Source organism: Mixophyes fleayi, chromosome 1, assembly GCF_038048845.1.
Source record: "Mixophyes fleayi isolate aMixFle1 chromosome 1, aMixFle1.hap1, whole genome shotgun sequence".
Classification (NCBI taxonomy): Eukaryota; Metazoa; Chordata; class Amphibia; order Anura; family Limnodynastidae; genus Mixophyes; species Mixophyes fleayi.
The window spans coordinates 411,235,717-411,258,748 of NC_134402.1; positions in this window are offsets into that span (position 1 = coordinate 411,235,717).

The window sequence follows — 23,032 nt, forward strand, 5'->3', positions numbered from 1 at the left end:
GCGGTCTAGGTCCCTGAAGTTGCGGAGCATACAGTCTCTCTTGGGGTCTCTTAACTTTGCGTGCAGAATAATACCTATGGGGAAGGTTTTCTGCAGGAAGCTGCAAATGGCAATCATTGGTTTCACTCGTCCTCATGCTTGGGTGACACTGTCGCAGGAAATTAGGGAGGATTTGCGCATTTGGTTGTCATTTCTCGTTAAATTTAACGAGATTCGTATTTGGCCCAGTCCCATTGCTTCTAACGAGCAGCTGAACCTGCACACTGATGCAGCGGGCTCGACAGGCTTCGGAGCCTACTTTGACGGGGAGTGGTGTGCTGCATTGTGGCCCGATCTATGGCGGCTTAGAGGGTTAGTTCAAAACCTGCTGGTTTTGGAACTCTTTCCTATTGTGGTTGCGGTGGAATTGTGGTCTGATAGGCTAGTAGGTCAACAGGTCGTTTTCTGGTGTGATAACCTGGGGGTGGTGCAATGCATCAATAAGCAGAGTTCTTCATCTCCTCCCGCTATAGCCTTACTAAAACATTTGGTACTGCGCTGCCTGGACAAGGACATCACTTTTAGTGCTAGGCATGTTCCAGGCGTAGACAATAACATAGCAGATGCCTTATCGCGCTTTCAATGGACAAGGTTTAGAACTTTGGCTCCTCAGGCTAAGCTCACTGGCTCCCCGTGTCCCCCATCTATCTGGCAGATTGTCGAACAGGCTTGCAAGATCTAGCTGTAAGATCATTGGCCCCTTCTACCAGGAGAGTGTATCAGGCAGCCTGGCAGCAGTGGTGTAGATTTCTGGAATCAAAGGGTCGACAAGATGGAGGTCAGAAAGAGGATATAGACGCTTTTATTTGGGAACGTTTCAAGGAAGGTTTATCTAAGGCGGCTATGTCCTCCATGTTAGCGGGCATCTCCTTTATGGCCCGTTTATATGGGTTTAATGACGTAACAAAGGATTTTCTTATATCAAAGGCCATGAGAGGTTGGGCGAGGGAGCAGCCATCAGTTGAGGATCATCGTAGGCCCATAGAGGCGAGTCTATTGAGGCAGTTGATAGTTGCGCTGGCTAGTGTTACAAAGTCAGATTATGAAAACCTGTTGTTTAGTACTGCATTTTCCCTTGCCATTTTTGGTGCGTTCAGAGTCATCGAATTGGTTTCCCCATCTAAACATGTTATCGGCAATGCACTAATGGCTAGGCATGTTTTACTTGCACATAATGTCCTCTCTTGTAAGATTCTCAGATCAAAGACGGATCAAATGAGCAAAGGGTATTGGATGTCGATTAAAGCTCACGAGGACCAGAGTATCTGTGCGTTTACGTTATGCTCTAAATTGGAGGGGGTCCGACCCAGTGGATCTGAGCCATGGTTGATACATGCGGATGCGGCTCCATTGACTAAGTTTCAGTTCAATGCAGTACTTAAAGCTACGCTGAAGCATGTTGGTTTGAACCCGGAGTTGTATGGTACCCACTCATTTCGGATTGGGGCAGCTACTGCAGCGGCTGGGAGAGGAGCGTCTATATCTGCAATTAAGTCTATAGGTAGATGGAAGTCTGATGCTTATAAGAAATATATTAGACCTGAGCTAGGCTAGCAGCCCCCTTCGTTGTACGTTAGCCCAGGGCTCCGCTGCTCGTCGCTTTTAGCGGGGGCGTGGAGGGATTTTTCTCATCCTTTCTGGATCAAGGCCTGATTAGTGGTGCGCCTCCATGAATGGTTGGGTGTTTACCTCCACCTGGGTCAACGTTTAAACCCCTTATCACTTTAATGTTATTGTAAGCTTATAATATTATTCTAAGGTTTGTTGATGTATTCATGCAAGATTATTCTTACATATGATATGTGGTTACGGTTGATATGGAGCTGGTATTGGAATGGTAAGTGGTTGGTAAAAGGTTTTTCTCAGAGGATCGGTAAAGGCGGCAGGTAAAGGAGTGGTGATCTGAGGTGAATGGATCAGGAGGATCGTGGTGTGCGATCTGGTATTAATGCAGATTTTATTTACAGGTGCATCGGAGCGAGAGGGACAGATATGGTTGGTAGGTCATTCCTATGTGTACTGGGCATCCAGGCACGATAGGGAGGTAAGAGGTTCAGATATACCTGATTCTTTTCAAATTAAATGGTTTGGTTATAGGGGTATGCAGTGGAGTGCTCTTATTCCTTTATTGAAGAAATTGGAGTGTAGTGAAGGAAGACCAGACATTTTAGTGTTGCATCTGGGGGGTAACGATTTGGGTAAGGGGAAGTCCCTTGATCTTTTTATAGCAATAAGAGAAGATTTGCGCGCTATTAAGGCTTACTGGCCGCAAGTGCGCATATGCTGGTCTAATATTATACCTAGGCTTAGGTGGAGGTCCCCCATATCAATGGTCATTATGAAAACGCTGCTTTCAAAAGCCAATAGAATGGCGAGCAAGACGTTGCAGTCCCTGGGAGGGGTGGTTATTCCTCATCCTTTGATCACAGCTACAAAAGTTCATCTATATAGGCAAGACGGGGTACATCTGTCGGTTGTAGGGAACGATTTGTTTATAGAGCAGATTGGGTTGTCTTTGGTTGAGGTCATTAGGTCACTTGGTGGCGGGCTGGCTGCCCTTTAAGGTCATCAGCTTGGCAGGAGAGCCCTTGCAGTTGTACATGAAGAGAGGTTGTGCGCGGAAGAAGGAATCTGTGGTATGAAGTTTATGAGAAGTGAGGCACATTAAGCCAAACGTCCTTAAACTTATCCACATGTTCAGAAGCATAGCACTTACCCATTGAGGGTTAAGTTGTTGGTCATCTCCAGCCAATAGAATCCTGTGGGAGTGTTTAGGTTTGTGTGCCCATATATTCTCACGCAGAGGATGCTGGGTCTCTTCCGTCGCAGAAATCCCCTCCCACCCACCCTGTTGTTTTGTTTTTTTGTTATATTATAAGGTTTGGTAGTCACAGAGTAAGTAAGGTTAAGCAGGAGAGCCCTTGCAGTTGGCAACTGGGGGCGCACGGTGCTATCGCTGATTGGGTAATGCCACCACATACTTCGAAGCATCTTGGTTCGTGGTTACCCGGTACGGGGACCCTGTGTTCTGCATTGTACGGCAATTCATTTGTGAGCCCTGAAGTGATGTGGTCACTATTACGCCAGATTTAGCACCGGCCAATCGTAAGGGACTAGGTCCCGGTATCAATGGTAGGCCGGGGGGCCGTACACTGTTTGGTTTAGCTTTTATTTAGTTAGCTGAAAGCAAGTGCTCTCGCCCCACCAGGTTTATACATTTAATAAACTGTGACCTTTTTAAGCCAAAGCTGAAGTTGTCGGTGTCTTTATTTATTAGTAGTAAGAGATATGGTTGTACATGAAGAGAGGTTGTGCGCGGAAGAAGGAATCTGTGGTATGAAGTTTATGAGAAGTGAGGCACATTAAGCCAAACGTCCTTAAACTTATCCACATGTTCAGAAGCATAGCACTTACCCATTGAGGGTTAAGTTGTTGGTCATCTCCAGCCAATAGAATCCTGTGGGAGTGTTTAGGTTTGTGTGCCCATATATTCTCACGCAGAGGATGCTGGGTCTCTTCCGTCGCAGAAATCCCCTCCCACCCACCCTGTTGTTTTGTTTTTTTGTTATATTATAAGGTTTGGTAGTCACAGAGTAAGTAAGGTTAAGCAGGAGAGCCCTTGCAGTTGGCAACTGGGGCGCACGGTGCTATCGCTGATTGGGTAATGCCACCACATACTTCGAAGCATCTTGGTTCGTGGTTACCCGATACGGGGACCCTGTGTTCTGCATTGTACGGCAATTCATTCGTGAGCCCTGAAGTGATGTGGTCACTATTACGCCAGATTTAGCACCGGCCAATCGTAAGGGACTAGGTCCCGGTATCAGTGGTAGGCCGGGGGGCCGTACACTGTTTGGTTTAGCTTTTATTTAGTTAGCTGAAAGCAAGTGCTCTCGCCCCACCAGGTTTATACATTTAATAAACTGTGACCTTTTTAAGCCAAAGCTGAAGTTGTCGGTGTCTTTATTTATTAGTGGTAAGAGATATGGTTGTACATGAAGAGCGGTTGTGCGCGGAAGAAGGAATCTGTGGTATGAAGTTTAAGAGAAAAACTGCGTGCTCCCAGGCCTATCAGATTAACCCTACCATGGTGCCAACCAGCCCCAGGCTGGTCATCACAAGCATCACAAGGCTGGATTACCTAGGGAGTTGAAATCCACAAATAAATGCATAGGACCCTGCCCCTAGGGGGCCCCCAGCCCCATACTGAAAGAACTAGAGCTTTTTTGAGTTGATGCACTACAGATCCCAGCAAGCCCAGGCTTTCATTAACAGTATGGGCATGCTCGTACTTGTAGTACTACAAGCACCAGCATACACATGGCAGCCAAGGCAACTGGAACTTGGGGAACCACAAATGCCAGCATGCCCTGGCACCTAGGGTCCGCTGTGACCAGTAGTGCGCAAAACAAAATTTAAATAAACCACATACCTCTTTGTCACCACATTATTTTATTAAAAAATAAAAAACAGTAATACTTACCAGCATCTGTGTCCTTCATCTGTAAATGATCCAAATCTTGTAAGCATTAGCATTTTTAATGTCGACAATCACAATGTCTCCAGTTTTAACCTGCAGACGGTATTTTCATACGACAGGATAAGTGTCTTCATTTTCACCCCCGGGGTGTGGTACCCAACCATTTTCTGCTGGTTATCTGGCTGAAACAATATACAGTAAGTGCCACTTAGCATCATATATCAATCTCCCATTTTCTTATAGATTGTAAGCCTGCAAGGCCCTGTTACTTTATATCTGTTTGTTAATAACCAGTCTTGTTTTACTACTGTTTTTGTCCTCAACTGTAAATTTCAGAGTCTGCTGGCACTATATAAAGTAAATGTTAATAGTAATTATAATAGTATTATGAAGGCTTGAAGAGGAGAAAATATGTAAGATGTAGAGCAAATACAAATATGCTGGAGGAGTGTTTGATGCTTCTGTCTAGCCCCATACCATGCAATGGTATTGGGCTGTTTAGGTGCTGGTAAGGTGGGAGATTAAGGAATAATGAACCAGGAAGGGTACCACTATATTTTACACCGCCATGCCATCCCCTGTGGCTAGCTCTTAATTGGTGCAAATTTCAGCATGCAGCCGGACAGCGATCCTAAATACAGTCATGGCCAAAAAATTTGAGAATTACACAAATATTATTTTTCACAAAGTATGCTGTCTCAGTTTTTATGATGGTAATTTGCATATACTCCAGAATGTCATAAAGAGTGATCAGATGAATTGAAATTCATTTCAAAGTCCCTCTTTGCCCTAGCAATGAACTTTATCCCAAAAACAACATTTCCACTGCATTTCAGTCCTGCCACAAAAAGACCAGCTGACATCACATCAGTATTCTCTCGTTAACACACGTGCAAGTGTTGACAAGGACAAGGCTGGAAATCACTCTGATATGCTGATTGAGTTAGAATAAAAGACTGGAAGCTTTAAAATGAGGGTGGTGCTTGAAACCATTGTCTTTCCTCTGTTAACCATGGTTATCTACAAGGAAACATGTGCAATCATCATTGCTTTGCACAAAAAGGTCTTCACAGGCAAGGATATTGCTACTAGTAAGATTGCACCTAAATCAACCATTTATAGGATCATCAAGAACTTCAAGGAGAGAGGTTCGATTGTTGTGAAGAAGACCCCAGGGTGCCCAAGAATGTCCAGCAAGCGCCAGGACTATCTCCTAAAGTTGATTCAGCTGCAGGATCAGGCACCACCAGTGCAGAGCTTGCTCAGGAATGGCAGCAGGCAGGTGTGAGTATATCTGCATGCACAATGAGGCAAAGACTTTTGGAGGATGGCCTGGTGTCAAGAAGGCCAGAAAAGAAGCCACTTCTGTCCAGGAAAAACATCAGGGATAGATTGATATTCTGCAAAGGGTTGTTAAGTGCGTATTGTCGCTAACCAATAACGATTGTCGAACCTCGATTTGTGTTTCCAACGCACAAAGATTTATTCGCAAAAAGTAGTATAATATATTCAAGCAAAGTGATAATAAGTACAGCTGTTACTTATCGCAGGTGCTCTGGATCCAGTGTACAGTCATTCAATCCTGAAGTCTGGGGACAAGATGTCTGAACACTAGATGAGAAGCTGCTGCTTATATGCACACAAGAATACAGTAAAACAATTAAGATGGTATAGCTTGCTTCTATTGGTCCAGGTTTCAGGAAGGTCCAAGGGGTTGTCAATCATTGGCTAGTTCATCCTAAAGAATCCAAAGGAGGGGGTCATCTCTCCAGGGGGTATGCTCTGCTCTTCCCGCCAAGATTTCTTAAGTAGTTCATAATTTCCTATAATTCATAACTTGTGTATGCACTCTGCGATTCCTTCGCAGAGTAAACCGAACAGTAGCAAATGTTAAGAGGTTTATTATGATACCACACATGATATGATTCCTTCAACCTGTTCCATATATTTCACTAATGTGCATATAACTCTAATATAAAACATAAATACTACTATATTTAGACATAAATGACTATGTGTTGCAACTACCATTAATGTGTACTATTTTACAAGTATGCATGTTTGTGCGAATGTATGTAAAAGGCTAAATACTGTTGCTGCCACGTGTTGCAGCTGCGTACGCCCTTTTACACCGTAGCTTGCCCTTTTACGCTGTAGCGTACCGTACGCTACATTCATACAAAGACAACCAAGTTTGCTCGATTTTAATTGAAATGACTTTATCCAATTTGCTGACTTCGACAGCTTCACCCTTTGATAGTGTAATAAACTATCACCCAATCACCGTTTCAAGTTCAGGATTATACAATACTTCTTCACAGACCATGATCTCGGTATCTGGTACCACCCTTTCAGTCACTTTCTCAGTGTTACTCCTAGGAGACCATCTTCCACACTTCAACACAGTATGAACACATTTGACACATAAACCAATCACTAAGATGACTCCCAGTATAAGGAGAAGGAGCTTACCTACACTAGCAACCATTTCCTGTACCCACTCCCCCAGACCGGAGAACCATTTCACAGGGTTCAACCACGAGAACCAACCTGCCACCCTTTCCCCGACCTCATATAACAAAGAGTTATGGTTCCTTCAAAATTCCCATTTCAGTTGCAGAATTTCATCCATCTTCCGGTCTATAACCTCCTTAGGGTCATCCGTATTATTGGTGATGTACGTGCAACATTTTACACCGAACTGGGTGGCCAGTGTTACACAGTACCCACCAGTAATAGAGGTGAGATAATTTAGTACCAGTCTATGTTGCACCAACTCCTTCTTGTACGCTTGTAGCTCCCTTCCAGTATACCTGAAAGTGTCATCATACATCTCTGTGATATTATCTATTCATTTAGCTAGGTCTTGGATATATTTAAAATGTAATGTTCCCTGAGCGGTCCTGGTGAGATCTAGAGCAACCATAACTTGAAAACCAGCAGTTTCACTAATCAATTTTGTAGCTATGGGTTCCTCACCAGGAATCATATTTCTCTTGCCACGGTGTTCATACTGTGTGGGTATGTATGGTGGTGAGGTAGTCTTGTGAATACCAACCATTTCTTCATGAGTAATAGTCATGATTTCAAGAACCAGTTTAGGTAAGAAGCACAAGCCCTTGGAACTCGGAGTCACCCAGGAATAAGCTTTCCTTCCACAAACAAAATACACATCATCATGGAGAACATAAGGAACAGTATGCCCATGAATTATATCACACGGAGTTTTGATAAAATTACCCATGCCCAGTGTCTTCATTTGCTCGAGACACGTGTCCGCATTGATGACATTCTTACAATTATCTATAGAGACTTTTCCAATGGATACCTTCTTATGTTTGGTTATACGCCCTAGTTTGTGACTTCCATCAACATTCCTACCTATTGGTGACCTTGTGAGTCTCCCTCTAAAATGAGTGTGGCGAGCCATTGTCTGATCTGATGGGTCAGCTTCCCAATTCTCCAGACGTTTTGCATGAGAGATATTTAGACACAGCAAAGATCTGTCTACGGAGTATTGTCGAAGCGTCAGACTAGGGGACCTATTGTACCTCCCGTCTATGGGCCTCCCACCCCTCAATTCGAGTACTTCGGATATGTTTAGAGGGAATGGCACTGGTCCTATATTATGCTGCCCCTGTGGCACATGAGAGCACACCCAGCACTCGGTTTGGTTTAGCACCTTACCCACCAGGGAGTGATAATCCTCCAAAGGATGCCCGCCTATATTCAGATTACTGGTGGAATGAGATCGCTGGATGCATCTCTCTTCAACGAGGGAGTCGCAGAACTTGCAGATACAATACTCATCAGACAATAGCCCCTCACACTGCCTCCGTGTTCCTGAGCTAGCAGACCTTTTCATGACCCCCGGACCAAGCTTGATAATGGGCTGCTCTGAGTATCCTAATAACTTTTCCTCTGCCTCCATCTCATCTGCATCACTACCAGAACCCTCCTCCGTCCTCCATCCTCCTTCACAAAAATAGAATGTCCTAGAAAAAGTAAAAACAAGAAAAATCCTGGAACAAAAGAAAAACAAAAACCGCCACTCCATCTCTGGAAAGATAGCTCTGGGGCAACGTCTCTGGTTCAGGTGCAGGCTTTAGGTCTCCCGGAACAGACTCACAAGTGACAAATCTATGTCGTCGGTCTCAGTTTTATCTATCACTTTCTCCGGGTTACGGACTCTCCTGCAGTGGATGGAATGGACCCAAGTGTCTCTCTCTGCAACTTTAAGCGATGTAGTACTGGTCAGCAGCACTTGGTATGGGCCTTCCCAACGGTCTGTTAAGAGGAGATCTAGGAGTGGTCCGAATGCTATGGAGGACCAATGGCAAAGCCTCAGGCCATGCCAACCCAGTTTCAGCCATTACCTTACCAAGCTTGTTCTTTATAGTACCATTTACTCTCTCCACCTTACCACTGGCTTGTGGTCGGTAAGGGGTGTGAAGTCTGCTAGTGATTCCCATGAGTTTACACATATTTTGGAAGATATCACCAGTAAAATGGGTACCCCTATCACTTTCAATGATTCTAGGGATACCGAAGCTACATACAAAATCTTGTACAATTTTCTTTGCAGTGAACACAGCAGTATTAGTGGCTGCCGGATATGCTTCTACCCAACCGGAAAACACATCAATACACACTAACACATAATATAGATTCCTGCATGGTGGTAATTGGATATAGTCAATTTGTATTACCTGAAAAGGTTTGTCTGTAGGAGGGATGTGGGATGGCTCAGTTGGAATAGTTTCCCCGACATTTTTCCTCAAACAAGTAAGACATGACATTGCCTTCTTAGCAGCCTGAGAGGAAAATCCGGGAGCACACCAGTATGCTCTCACCAGTTTGCACATACCTTCTTTACCCAGGTGAGTCAGGCCGTGTGCTGCTTCAGCCAGGCTTGGATAGTACGTTCGGGGAGCTACAGGTTTACCTTGTCCATCCCTCCAGAGTCCTGAGGACTCTTGACCACATCCCTTCGCCTTCCAGACCGCCTTTTCCTGCAGGGAATACAAATCTTGCATTTCAATTAGTTTCTGCATGTCTAATGTCTGAAAAACCATCATAGTCTCGGTTGATACAGTCATAGGTTGCCCTGCTGCCCATTTAGCAGCTTCGTCTGCCCTGTTGTTGCCCAATGACTCTGGGTCTTCTTCAAAGGTATGGGCTTTGCACTTTATGATGGCTTCTGGGTAACTGTATCGCTGTCAGAAGTCCTTTTATGTGTTGTGAGTGTACCACTGGCGTACCTGCTGCTGTAGTAAAGTTTCTAAGATGCCAAAGAGCCCCAAAATCGTGCACTACCCCGAAGGCGTACCTAGAGTCAGTATATATATTGGCTGATTTACCCTCTGCCAACTCACACGCTCTCCTTAATGCTACTAGTTCCGCCACCTGGGCTGAGTGAGGTGGACCAAGGGGTTCAGCTTCTACCACATCCTGATCGTCTACAACAGCGTAACCAGTACATAGCTCTCCCGTCTCTGTCTGTCTATGACAACTCCCGTCTGTATAAAACGTAAAATCTACATTTTCTAAGGGGGTGTCACGAATGTCGGGCCTCGCAGTAAAGGTCTGATTCAGGTGTTCCATACAGTGATGCGTGTCAGTATTCTTGCCTAACTCATCATCAACCAGGGTCTCCTCACCTCCCACCCTTTGTGTCTCTAGAGACACATATGGAAGGTATGTAGCTGGATTTAAGGTGCTACATCGTTTGATGGTGATGTTTGAGGGTGCCATCAGGGCTAGTTCCCACTTTGTGAATCTAGCTGAAGAAACATGTCTGGTTTGGGCTGAATTTAACAGATCTGATACAGCATGGGGTGTATAGACAGTTGAATTATGTCCTAATACTACGTCCTCGCTCTTACTTACCAGAAGAGCAGTTGCTGCTACACTTCTGAGACATGTTGGGAGTGATCTTGCCACATTGTCCAATTGTGCACTGTAGTATGCTACCGGTCTGCTAGCGTCACCATGTTTCTGTGTGAGGACACCTGCTGCACAACCATCAGCTTCCGTACAGTATAGCTCAAAAGGCTTTTCATAATCAGGTATTACCAATGCAGGTGCTATAGTCAGACTATCTTAAAGATTAAAGAACGCTTGCTCTGACTCTTCTGTGTGTACGACACGTTCTGGTTTTGAGGAAGAGACTAGCTCCTGCAATGGTAATGCCAGAATAGAAAACCTGGGATCCAGGATCTACAGTATCCACACATACCCAGGGAAGTACGAATCTGCTTCTGGCTCTGCGGCAGAGTCATGTGTTGTATGGCCTCAATCCTGTCGGTTGTCAGGTGTCTTAGCCCCTTAGTGAGGCAGTGTCCTAAGTATTTGACCTTAGTCTGACATGGCTGTAATTTGTCCTTTGCCACCTTGTGCCCTGTTTGCGAGAGATGGAGCAACAACAATTTAGTATCATGTAAACATGACATAAAAGAATCAGAGCACAGCAACAAATCGTCCACATATTGAATTAGAACAGACCCATTGTGGGGTTGAAAGGATTGCAAACAGTCATGTAAGGCTTGGGAGAAAATACTGGGGCTGTCAATGAACCCCTGGGGAAGTCTGGTCCATGTATATTGCACTCCCCTGTAGGAGAATGCAAAAAGGTATTGGCAGTCAGGGTGAAGAGGGACTGAGAAGAAAGCAGAACATAGATCAATGACAGTAAAGTGACTAGCAGACGGTGGAATCTGCATGAGGATGACAGCTGGATTCGGCACTACGGGGAATTGGCTCTCAACAACTTTATTAAGTCCTGGACTAATCTATAGCCCCTCCCCCCACTCTTCTTCACAGGGAAAATGGGACTATTTGCTGTACTGGCTGTACGAATTAAAATCCCTTGTTGTAACAGCCTCTCAATAACAGGATATACCCCTAGTTCCACCTCTGGTTTTAATGGATTCTGTGGGATTTTTGAAACTATCCTACCACTTTTTAGATTTACCATGACAGGGGCTACGTTTGCCATCAGTCCAGTGTCCTGTCCATCTCTGGTCCATAGTGAACCTGGTATTTCCAGCAACATCCCCTTTACTTGAGATAGACTTTGTTCTATAACAGGAGAGTGTAACATTAACCTTTGAGGGGTGTCCAATATATCCTGCACCTCATGTGCGACCTTCTCCGGTATATCTAAGAACACACCATCTGAAGTACAGTATATGACACATCCCATTTTACATAACAAGTCTCTTCCCAGCAAGTTAGTAGGAGCCACCGCAGCCAAGAGAAACGAATGCTTGGTATGCAGGGGCCCGATAGTAACTTCAGTAGGTTTAGTTAGTGGATAATGCAACACTCTTCCCGTTACCCCCAAAGCTGGAATAGTTTTACTGGTCACCTGTAGATTAAAAGGAGAGGTTATCACAGATCTGGCCGCCCCTGTATCTACAAGAAAAGTTTGTTTCCTACCAGCTATGTCAACTATCATTGTTGGTTCTTCTCTCTGACCCTCAGTTAACCTCACTGGCTGTAGACTACAGGTATGACCTGACCCCTAGCGCTGACTATCATTTTCCCGCGCAATATTTGCTGCTATAACATGCACAGGTAGCTGTGTGTTCTCTTGCCTATGTGTGTTTCTCCGTGGAGGATACCTATATGATTCCCCCCTTGATATTTCTTTCCTTGCTTCTGGACAGAATCTCCTTATGTGTCCCTCTTTATGACATTGAAAACATACCATTACCTTTTTACTTGAGTTGTATGCTTGGTATGTTTGTGGTTGTGTGCGTATTCCCTCTAAGGCCTGAATACTCACCGTCATCAACCTATCACCTTTCTCTTCTTTCTTTCTAAAGATATTTTTGTCATGTTCCACAGCAGACTCCCTAAGAGAGTCTACTGTGATACCTCTACAATTAGGTAATGAGGTTTGTACTCTGGTTTTTAAATTTCCCATCCATTAACACCCCTACATTTACTTCCCTGTGATGTGGATCTTCTCTTATGTTAGTTACTCCGGTAAAGTGTGTCATTGATGCTAGAGCCCTAGAAAAATAGTCCGCTGCTGTTTCACTATCCTTTTGCTTAATGGTGAAAATCTTACTCCAATTTACCACTACTAGAAAATAGATGGCTAAATGTTTGACAATTTGTTCTATATTCTCTTGGTTAATCTCATCCGTCAAGGTGTCATCTTCATCCAACAAACAATCTTTAACAAATTTTTGTATGTCAGTATTGGGAGGAAGGCACGCCCTCAACACTACACGCCAATCCTTATTGGTTGGTTCGTGTGCATTTCCTAAGTCTTTAACAAATTTCTGACACTTAGCCAACTCCTTTCTAGGATCTGGGAATTCGGTCATAATGGAACAAAATTCTGATCTAGTCCAGGGACAATGCATTGTAACATTCTTTAAAGGGACTACACCATCCTTATCCGCCTTCCCATTGGGAGCTGATATTGTGCGGACTGGGTACGCACCCACTGGTTCACTGGTTTCAGAAGTCACTACAGGATTTGCTGTTTCAAGATTTAGAACGCTATCACTCCTAGTGATCACACTACTCTCACCTATCTCAGCCATTGCTCCTTTCCCATACTTACGCTGAACCTCTAGCATATTAACAGCATGAGCAATGGCCGAAATCACAGTGGGTTCATCTTCATCTTCTGATACACTTGTTTTAAACTGACTTAAAACAGGATATAACTTAGCAATTTCTCTTTTTTCAGTTTTAATAACGGCTGTACTCACCCCTCCCGCCACATAAGGTGGAGGGGGCGCACTTGCGCTGAGTTTGCCACGCTTCTCAACAGCTACTTCCGCCATACGCGCGCTTTTCACCACGCCTACTTCCGCTGTGCATTTGCTGCTCTGCCACGTGTTACCTTCCATTTGCCACAATTTTAAACAGTCATAATGTCTATTTCTCACTTATTTTGACTTAATCAACCACACTTTATCTTTTACATTATTTAGTACCTCTGAATTAAAACTTCCTATTGTTGGGAAAGGCCTAACACACTCCTTGGTCATCTTGACCCACGTGTCGCAATACGCCGTAGCGTATGCACCATATTTCTTAAACATAAGGTACTTCGCTGACCCCAGCGGTCCTTCCTTAGGCAACACAACATCAACCATCTCTAGCGTTTGCTTCGCACCCATTGTGAAAACAACCTATTTCTCAACGCTACGCAAAAAAACTTTTTACCTGTTCCCCTTTCAAACAGAACCTACTAGAGATTTTCATCCATGGACGGTTTCACAGGCTACGCCCACACACCTCCTAACACAGAAATATCACTATGGACAATGGAAATATCAGCTCCTCGATATCCTGGGTCTCCACAAAATCTGTTGAGTATTACTGAACTGGTAGTACCGGAGTTTTTACCCGTTTGTACCAGCGTAATTCCTCCAGCCATTCAACCCAAGTCACAAGCACGGTTGTAAAACCATGCGGTCCGATCGCACCGCTTAGCACTACTAACTATAGCTAAACTTTGCGATTACTCTTGGGGAGAAAGTTTCCGAAAGCTTTTTAACTGTTCTCTTTTCAAACAGAGCTTTTGCTGCCAGTATACCTGCCTTGTATACTACCTCGGTTGTCCAGCCCGCCTCGTCAAACGGCAACCGATATCCCTATCTTTTTGACAGTAAATCAACTTTCACTTCAAAATCATACAATCAACAAACACATACACCTTAGTTTTCTGCGCAGAAAATCAACAATGTTCCCAACAATAGTAATAATGTTTCAGAGACTTTCACAAGTGATTTATACTATGCATGTATAACTATCAAATCGATTGTTTAACCACGTGGAAAATCTACCGGAAGTGCGCGTACGCACAGCAGGAAATACACATAAGCTAAGCAATGCAATACAGTTAAAACGCACAATGACAGTAAAAAGAAACAGTTTTCTCTTTTGTCCCTAGGTTCTAGTTAGCGTGCCCTAGACAATGCAAAACGGACATTCGGTTTCACAACAAATTCAGATTTTGAACACATTGCGTTCTTACCCGTATATGACGCGTCCCCACCCTTTGTTGAGGTACCGGAATCCGTTGGTCTTGCTTATCGTCTGGCAACGAAACCTCCAAAGCTCACGAGCCCCCAAATTGTTAAGTGCGTATTGTCGCTAACCAATAACGATTGTCGAACCTCGATTTGTGTTTCCAACGCACAAAGATTTATTCGCAAAAAGTAGTATAATATATTCAAGCGAAGTGATAATAAGTACAGCCGTTACTTATCGCAGGCGCTCTGGATCCAGTGTACAGTCATTTAATCCTGAAGTCTGGGGACAAGATGTCTGAACACTAGATGAGAAGCTGCTGCTTATATGCACACAGGAAAACAGTAAAACAATGAAGATGGTATAGCTTGCTTCTATTGGTCCAGGTTTCAGGAAGGTCCAAGGGGTTGTCAATCATTGGCTAGTTCATCCTAAAGAATCCAAAGGAGGGGGCATCTCTCCAGGGGGTATGCTCTGCTCTTCCCGCCAAGATTCCTTAGTCTTAAGTAGTTCATAATTCCCTATCATTCATAACTTGTGTATGCACTCTGCGATTCCTTCGCAGAGTGAACCGAACAGTAGCAAATGTTAAGAGGTTTATTATGATACCACACATGATATGAATTATTCCTTCAACCTGTTCCATATATTTCACTAATGTGCATATAACTCATAATATAAAACATAAATACTACTATATTTAGACATAAATGACTATGTGTTGCAACTACCAATAATGTGTACTATTTTACAAGTATGCATGTTTGTGCGAATGTATGTAAAAGGCTAAATACTGTTGCTGCCACGTGTTGCAGCTGCATACGCCCTTTTACGCCGTAGCGTGCCCTTTTTACGCTGTAGCGTACCGTACGCATCTTTTCAGACAAAGACAACCAAGTTTGCTCGATTTTAATTGAAATGACTTTATCCAATTTGCTGACTTCGAAAGGGTACAGGGATTGGACTGCTGAGGACTGGGGTAAAGTCATTTTCTCTGATGAATCCCCTTTCAGATTGTTTGGGGCATCGGGAAAAACGCTTGTCAAGAGAAGGAAAGGTGAGCGCTACCATCAGTCCTGTGTCATGCCAGCAGTAAAGCATCCTGAGACCATTCATGTGTGAGGTTGCTTCTCAGCCAAGGCAGTGGGCTCACTCACAATTTTGCCTAAGAACACAGCCATGAATAAAGAATGGTACCAAAACATCCTCAAGTACAACTTCTCCCAACCATCCAAGAACAGTTTGGTGATGAACAATGCCTTTTCCAGCATGATGGAGCACCTTGTCATAAAGCAAAAGTGATAGTTAAGTGGCTAGGGGATCAAAACATCAAAATTTTGGGTCCTTGACCAGGAAACTCCCCAGACCTTAATCCCATTAAGAACTTGTGGTCAATCATCAAGAGGTGGGTGGACAAACAAAAACCCACACATTCTGACAAACGTCAAGCATTGCTTAGGCAAGAATGGGTGGCCATCAGTCAGTATGTGACCCAGAAGTAGATTGACAGCATGCCAGTGCGAATTGCAGAGGTCTTCAAAGAGAAGGGTCAACACTGCAAATATTGACTCTTTGCATAAACTTAATGTAATTGTCAATAAAAGCCTTTGACACTTATGAAATACTTGTAATTTTACTTCAGTATTCCATAGCAACATCTGACAAAAAGGTCTAAAAACACTGAAGCAGCAAACTTTGTGAAAACCAATACTTGTGTCATTCTCAAAACTTTTGGCCATGACTGTATACTTCTAAGCTATGCAAAAGCTATTTGGTGAATCAAAGGGGAGCCGGATCTCAACCCTATTGAGCTATCATGGATGAACTTGACAGTAAGATCAGGGAAATATACTCTACAAGCCAATCACACCTTTGGGAAGATCTACAGAAGTTGTGGATACAAATTTCCCCTGAATGTCTTCAACAACTGACAGCTAGAATGCCAAATATCTTCAAAGCTGTAATTGTAGCAAATGGACGACACTTTGATAAATGTCAAGTTTGTTGAGTAGTACAGTTATATGAAATAAAAGTAAGAAGTTATGACAATCTTAATGTATTGACTAGAATTTCAGGTACATTTAATGGTACCCTGATAAAAAAAATGAATCATTTTCAAATCATAGCTTATTTTAGATGTGGTAGCAACTTTTATGTAATTGAAGAACAATTTATAGGCATGGTGCTACTTGACAAGTCATTTTGGGGTAGATTTATCAAATCTTCTGAAAATGAAGTTGTTGCTCATAGCCACCAATCATATTGTAGCTATCATTTTCTAGAATGTAGCTAGAAGTTGACTGATTGCTATAGACAACACCTCCATTTTTCCTTATTAAGGGGAGATTCAATTCTTAAAAAAAAACCTGAGCGAGGTGTCTTGCGCCCATGCCAGAGACACCTCGCTCAGGTTTTTTCATTTTTGCTCGCGCCTCATTGAAGTTAAACTGAGCGCCTATTTTTACCGTATAAACGGTAAAAATGCTCAGACGTGATGTTCATCAGAACATCGCGCCCAATTGAATCCCCCCCCTTAGAATGTTTGATAACACAAACCCTTTGTGTACATGTACTAAGTAATGATTGAGAAAAGTCAAGGACTTGGTGCACATTCACTGCCTTGTACTGATGAGAAAAGAATACATGGGAGAAAGTAATGATGAAGAAAGAATCTACTTTCTTTTTAACTTTAAGTGACCTCATATGACATAGCATTGAGTGGTAATATCTGTATCTGTCATTAAATTGCTTCTTCCATTAGAAAATAATTTTTCCGATATATTTAGAAAACTCAAGGGTAGTACATTGCTACACCAGTGATGTTCTGTGTATGTTATTTTGAATTAGTTCTGTGTGAATACATTGCATATTCTAGATTACTATTTCTATTGTCTCTCAAATGAAAGAGAAGATCTTCTACACAGAAAAACAAATGAAAATGAATAAACCTTTACAGAAACCTATAACTTTTATTTATGTAACAAACCAGACAATATTAAATACACATCAGTCTCTGCAGTGGAATTTACAAGCTATAATGTCTACCACACACACACTCACACACTAGGATTCATTTAGTCAGAAACCAATTAAAATACCAGTATGTTATTGGACTGTGGGAGGAAACACAGAGCACCTACAGGAAACCCATGCAAACATGTGGAGATCATATAAACTACACAAGAGTGTCATATTTGGAACAGAACCCATGACCACAGCGACCATGCTTCACCTGGGAGGTAACTCATTATTTAAAAGTGGGTACTAACGCTAGGCAATATATGGCAACAAGAAAAAATACTGTAAAAGAGAAGGGCAGCCAGAATAGATTTTACTTGGTTAAGTGCTTCAATCAAAAGATCTGTTGATTTCAGTACACTGCTCTCCCATGTAATAAATTAAATTGATTTACTATTTCCCTATTGTCTATTTTTACTTCCAGGGTACATTAATTTATTTCTAAGGGCAGCTTTAGAGCTAAGTGTTCTTTGGGGTGCTCCTCTCACTTGTATTTATTCATTCATTCATTGTTAGTTATTACTTTTATCATTGAGGGGATTTTTCAGAGTAAACTTTTAGCAATTTTATTTTATATAAAATCACTTCAATTAACATTTTATATTTATATATGCATTTATTTTCTGTTTTTTTGTGCCAATTTTGGGTATGATATATAATATATAGGTATATATGTTTAATGGCTGAAATATTGTAGATGCTGTAATGTATTATCTGCCAACTCCATTAATCTTAGGCAGAAGTGATACTACTCCAACATAGAGAAAAAATAAAGTGTTGTGTGAGAAATAAAAAAAAATATATATTACATTACAAATTTGAATGAAACAAACTCACGTTTTAATATTATAGTGCTTGGGATTTTACACTGTATCTTCTCAGTTATGAAAGAGGCAAAAAGCAATAGAAGTGAAAGCAATGATGTATATTAAGATGGCACTAAATATGACAAATGAAGGGAACATACACCGACAAAATGGAGACCTGAGAGACAGACGGATCAATGGACATTATCTGTCAGTTCTTATTACTGAAAAAAATTAACTTAGTCATGCTTGAATGTTTTCTATAGCCTCTTTTCATTTAGGAACCTGTTTTTATATACCGTAGCTAAAGCAGAAGTCATTCAGACTCTAAAGAGGATGGGTAAATCTTTGCTTCTTCTTAAAAATATACCTCTTCAGCCTAAATTCACATCCTGCCCTGCACATTCTAATGCGGGAAGGCTTTCTAATTTCACACTCGAGTGGAGAGCAGAGAATATCGCCTTTTTCCTGCATAAAATTACCTCAGCAAACTTTGCTAATGTGACTTTACAATTGACAAATTACTCTCAGTCTCTCCTGACCTCAAGTCTGATTAGTTAGGTTATTTATTATAACATGAACTCCGATGGGATAATGTTTGTATAATTTAATAGCTTTGAGGTTGTGTTGCGCTGGTGCTTTGGGTATGATGTCACCTCAAGAGTGCTATCTGCGTGGAATTTGTATATTCTTCCCGTGTTTGAATGAGTTTTTTCCTGGTGTTCCACTTTTCTATGACAGACTACAGACATACGTATTGGTTAATTGGCTGCTGAGTAATGGTGTGCCTGTGGTAGGGAATAAGATTGTAAGCTCCACTATGGCAGGACTGATGTGCCGGAATACAATTTTCTGCTTGTACAACTCTGCATATATGTTGGTGCTATATATAAATATTTAAATATCAATAAGAATAAAAAAATATATATTTTACATATCACGGTATCATTTACTGAATATTATGGCACTTTCAGAAATAAGGCATGGGACAGGTAATTAATAAAGACAGGCAAACAGACACCTGACCATAGAAGCGATAGGTAAAATGTATTGTTCGCCGGGACAGTCGTTTATTGTGACTTCTGTTCCGGCAGAATACTTTTAATAAATATTCATGATCTTTCATTCCTTATCATTGCTTTAAGGAATGAAAATGATAGTGCAAAATCAACGGTTAATGTTAAATATACCCCTATGTCCCTTAAAATGACATTTTCTTTGTACTGATTTAGGCCATAAACAGGTGCAGTGTTGTGTTTATCTTGAAATATGCCCATATTTCTCCTCAGGTTCACCCATTGTTCTGTGCAATACATCCATCATTATTTCTATTAAAATAGGAGTATTGTCTGTAAATAGAGTTGCATGACATCACAACATAACTTGCTCTGTGTCTCCATTTTGGAAATTATTTACTTTACTTATTTTAAACTCTGTTTCTTTATTGAGTTGAAACCTCCACCTCTCTTTAAGTGACGGGGGCCTTAATGAGCTACAAGGGGTGAAAAATATGGAAAGCTTGAAGCCATTCACTACTTTGCACAGCAGATTTCCAAAGGGTTCTAGGTATTTAGTTTAATATTAAGTCAGTGTGGAAGGCAATCTGACTGGATGAGGGCACTATATCCGCCTAAACCAGGGTTGTCCAATGTGGCCCAGTGGTTGTGGCAAGGGGGCAGCACTGTTAATTTAAAAATATCCTGCAAAAAAAAAAAAGAAAATACTTACCTTGCGGTCAGTCACGTCAGCTGGCGCTCCGGCTCCCTCCCTGGTCTCCTCCTCTGTGTGGCGCTCGCAGTGAATGTCGGGGGTGATGTCATCGCACCCGACATCCATTGCGTAGCGCAGCACAGAGGAGTCACCCACGCAAACTATCAGAAGCAGTGAAAGATTATCCAGTATCTTATTGTTGTTACTCTGAATTTGGACTTTTTGCACCAAGCAATTATGAACTAGCTGTGTTCTCTGTATGTATCTAATATAAATATTAAGAGATGATTGTATTTTTAATATTTTAAACCATTTTAAATGTGCAGTGCTGAGTAGGGTGAAATTATCACCCACTGTTACCCTCATCGGAGGCTGCTCCATGAGCCATTTTTCCCGCCACCCTATCTTTAAATCTCTGTAGATTTATATTAGTCCTCCTGATGCTACCTATATCGGTGACCATTTCAAACTGGTCAATAAAAAAAAATGATTCATGGGTGCAGAAAGAGAGGAAAAAAAAGTTTTTGGCATTTAATTCCCCGAACCCCACTAAGGGGCAGATGCAGGTAAGTTAAATTGTAGCTGGTAATGGGACTACTGCTTTAATCATGATTCTGCAACAGGTTTCCTAACTCTTACTAACTTCATTTCCAAGTAAGTTTAATATGTTAACTATGTTTTCTATGTTTTTTTGGATGATCAGCTGTCGGTAGTGTTAGTGTATTTTATGTAAGGCCCAAACCAACTTGTCGTCTTCCAATGTGGCCCAGGGAAGCTAAAAGGTTGGACACCCCTGGCCTAAACCTTAGACAAAGCAAGTAGGGTTTAGCGATGAGGACACCTGAAGTGTGTACCCTGCAGTTGGAATGAGATGGGATGGCTTAAAACTCTGAGGTAGAACAGGCCATTTAGAGGTGTAAAGTTCTGGCAATATAGTCTTTGAGCTCCAATCTTCTTTTGCTATTACACAGAATGACCAATTTGCACTGTATTTGTAAATTCACATTTATGTCTATGAATGGTGATGGGAATTATTTTGCCCAGTTGTTTGTGGCTGACATACCAATTGATTGCTGTCAGAAAATCTCTATGCTGAAGCTGTTAATAATTGTCTTTCAAAAGCGTATAAAGAATTGTCTGTAATCATTCACACTTGATGGCATCATCAGCGTGTTTGTACAATTTATTGCAATTTAGTGCTGCCGGTCCAGCATTGGTAAAGCTGCAGCACTGCTGTACAGCAGCTGAGATTCATACAATTGAACTTCAGGTGATGTACCAGAATTAATACTACTAGCTCTCATTATTTATTTTTGCCCACTGTCAGACTGACTTTCTTATCCTTGATGAAGCCCTACCGTGGGTGAATCCCGTTGGTTAATATAAATAACACCAATTAGATCAATCTTACTATACTAATACACTTTCTACAGACACTCCCCACTGCACAAGAGTCTAATATCGCAAATCTCCATCAGAGCTCTGCATGCCGCCCACCCGCTTGTCACATTGGAGCAGTTACGTAAGCATAACAAGATAACTGCTGGGATAATAGTTCATGACTGCACATGCTCGCACCTGTGTACACAACGAGGATACACAGACTCCAAGGCACAAACACCCCCCCCCCCTGACTCAGTGAAGGGGAGGTATGGTAGAGACTGGTTTGCATGAACAGTAAGTTCCATATCTATTTACTTACTTGGAATGCAATTGACTGTGGAGCATTATACTTTGTCATCTATAAAACTTTATATGGATTTGAATTGTGTTTTCATTATATATCTGAAATTGACAAGTTGAACCCATTACTCAGAGCCTTACTCGTTGATTCATTACTTTCTCTGAGCGCACTTTACAATGGGCAACTGATGGACTTTCATTGGATACATAAAGCGAACTTATCAGGGACTTGCTAATATTGACTTTTGGTATTGTGACGAAATGAGTGTCATGCGCTAACTATTCTGTGTCTCGGTTTTCACATAATGTGGATTATAGTACTTTTTATAGCCCTTGCTTTTGTTCCCCAGCTCACCAGACTACAACTGTATTGTCCAATTACATGTGGTTAAGGGGACATTGTAGTTCAATGTAAATATGTATATTGTGTATTATATATTGATGACTTGCAGTAATGTTATTCATTGTCCTTAAACTGAAGCCAGGAGGGTTATGGGTAAAGATCAGGTGGTGTCCACAATATAGGTGAGAGGACGGGAGTTGCAGTCATTCTCCCCCCTCCTTCCTCTACAGGAAGCATGGAACAACTGGGGACCCTGTGACATCACAAAGTAGTGTAAGGGGTTAATTTTAGCAGGGGCTCACTGCTACCTTATTCTTGGAAGTAGGGGAAGCCAATTGGCATCAATTGTTCTCCATAGGACTAGTCCAGATGTTCTGTCTGTATCCCAGCAGGGGGCTTCTGTGAAAGGACAGCTCATCTTCACTGCCCTGTCCAAACCCCCTAGTGCTGCACTGACCAATGGATAAAAAGAATAGACCCAGGGGTTTGCCCAGGGAGGGGAAAGACTGTGGAAATTAGACCTGAGATATAAGGAACGACTCCATGGGGGAAGGGTGTTCATTTTGGGATTTCATTGATGAAGTGCAAGACTGGTTTTGAGTTGTCATTCTCTAACTAGAGTCTATATTTGCAGCTGAGAGAGATCCATGAGTCGTGAAGTCTGGACAGCCAGGTGACTATAATTCCTTAAACTAGTGGGTTAAGGGAGAGATAATGTGGTAAACCTGCCTGGCATGTATTTACTGTGTGTACATAATATTCTAGTGTTGTTTGTATGACAATAAATATACTGTTGTATTTTTATAACTGCATTTGCCTGAGTGACTATACGAATCCTAGAAGGTACTGGGTAGACTTCCCTGGCATAGGAAGGCACCTGTGGGTGGCCAGCCAGCGTGAAGTGGGTAGCATTGGGCCAGATAAACCCGGTATCGTCACAAGTATTGTTTC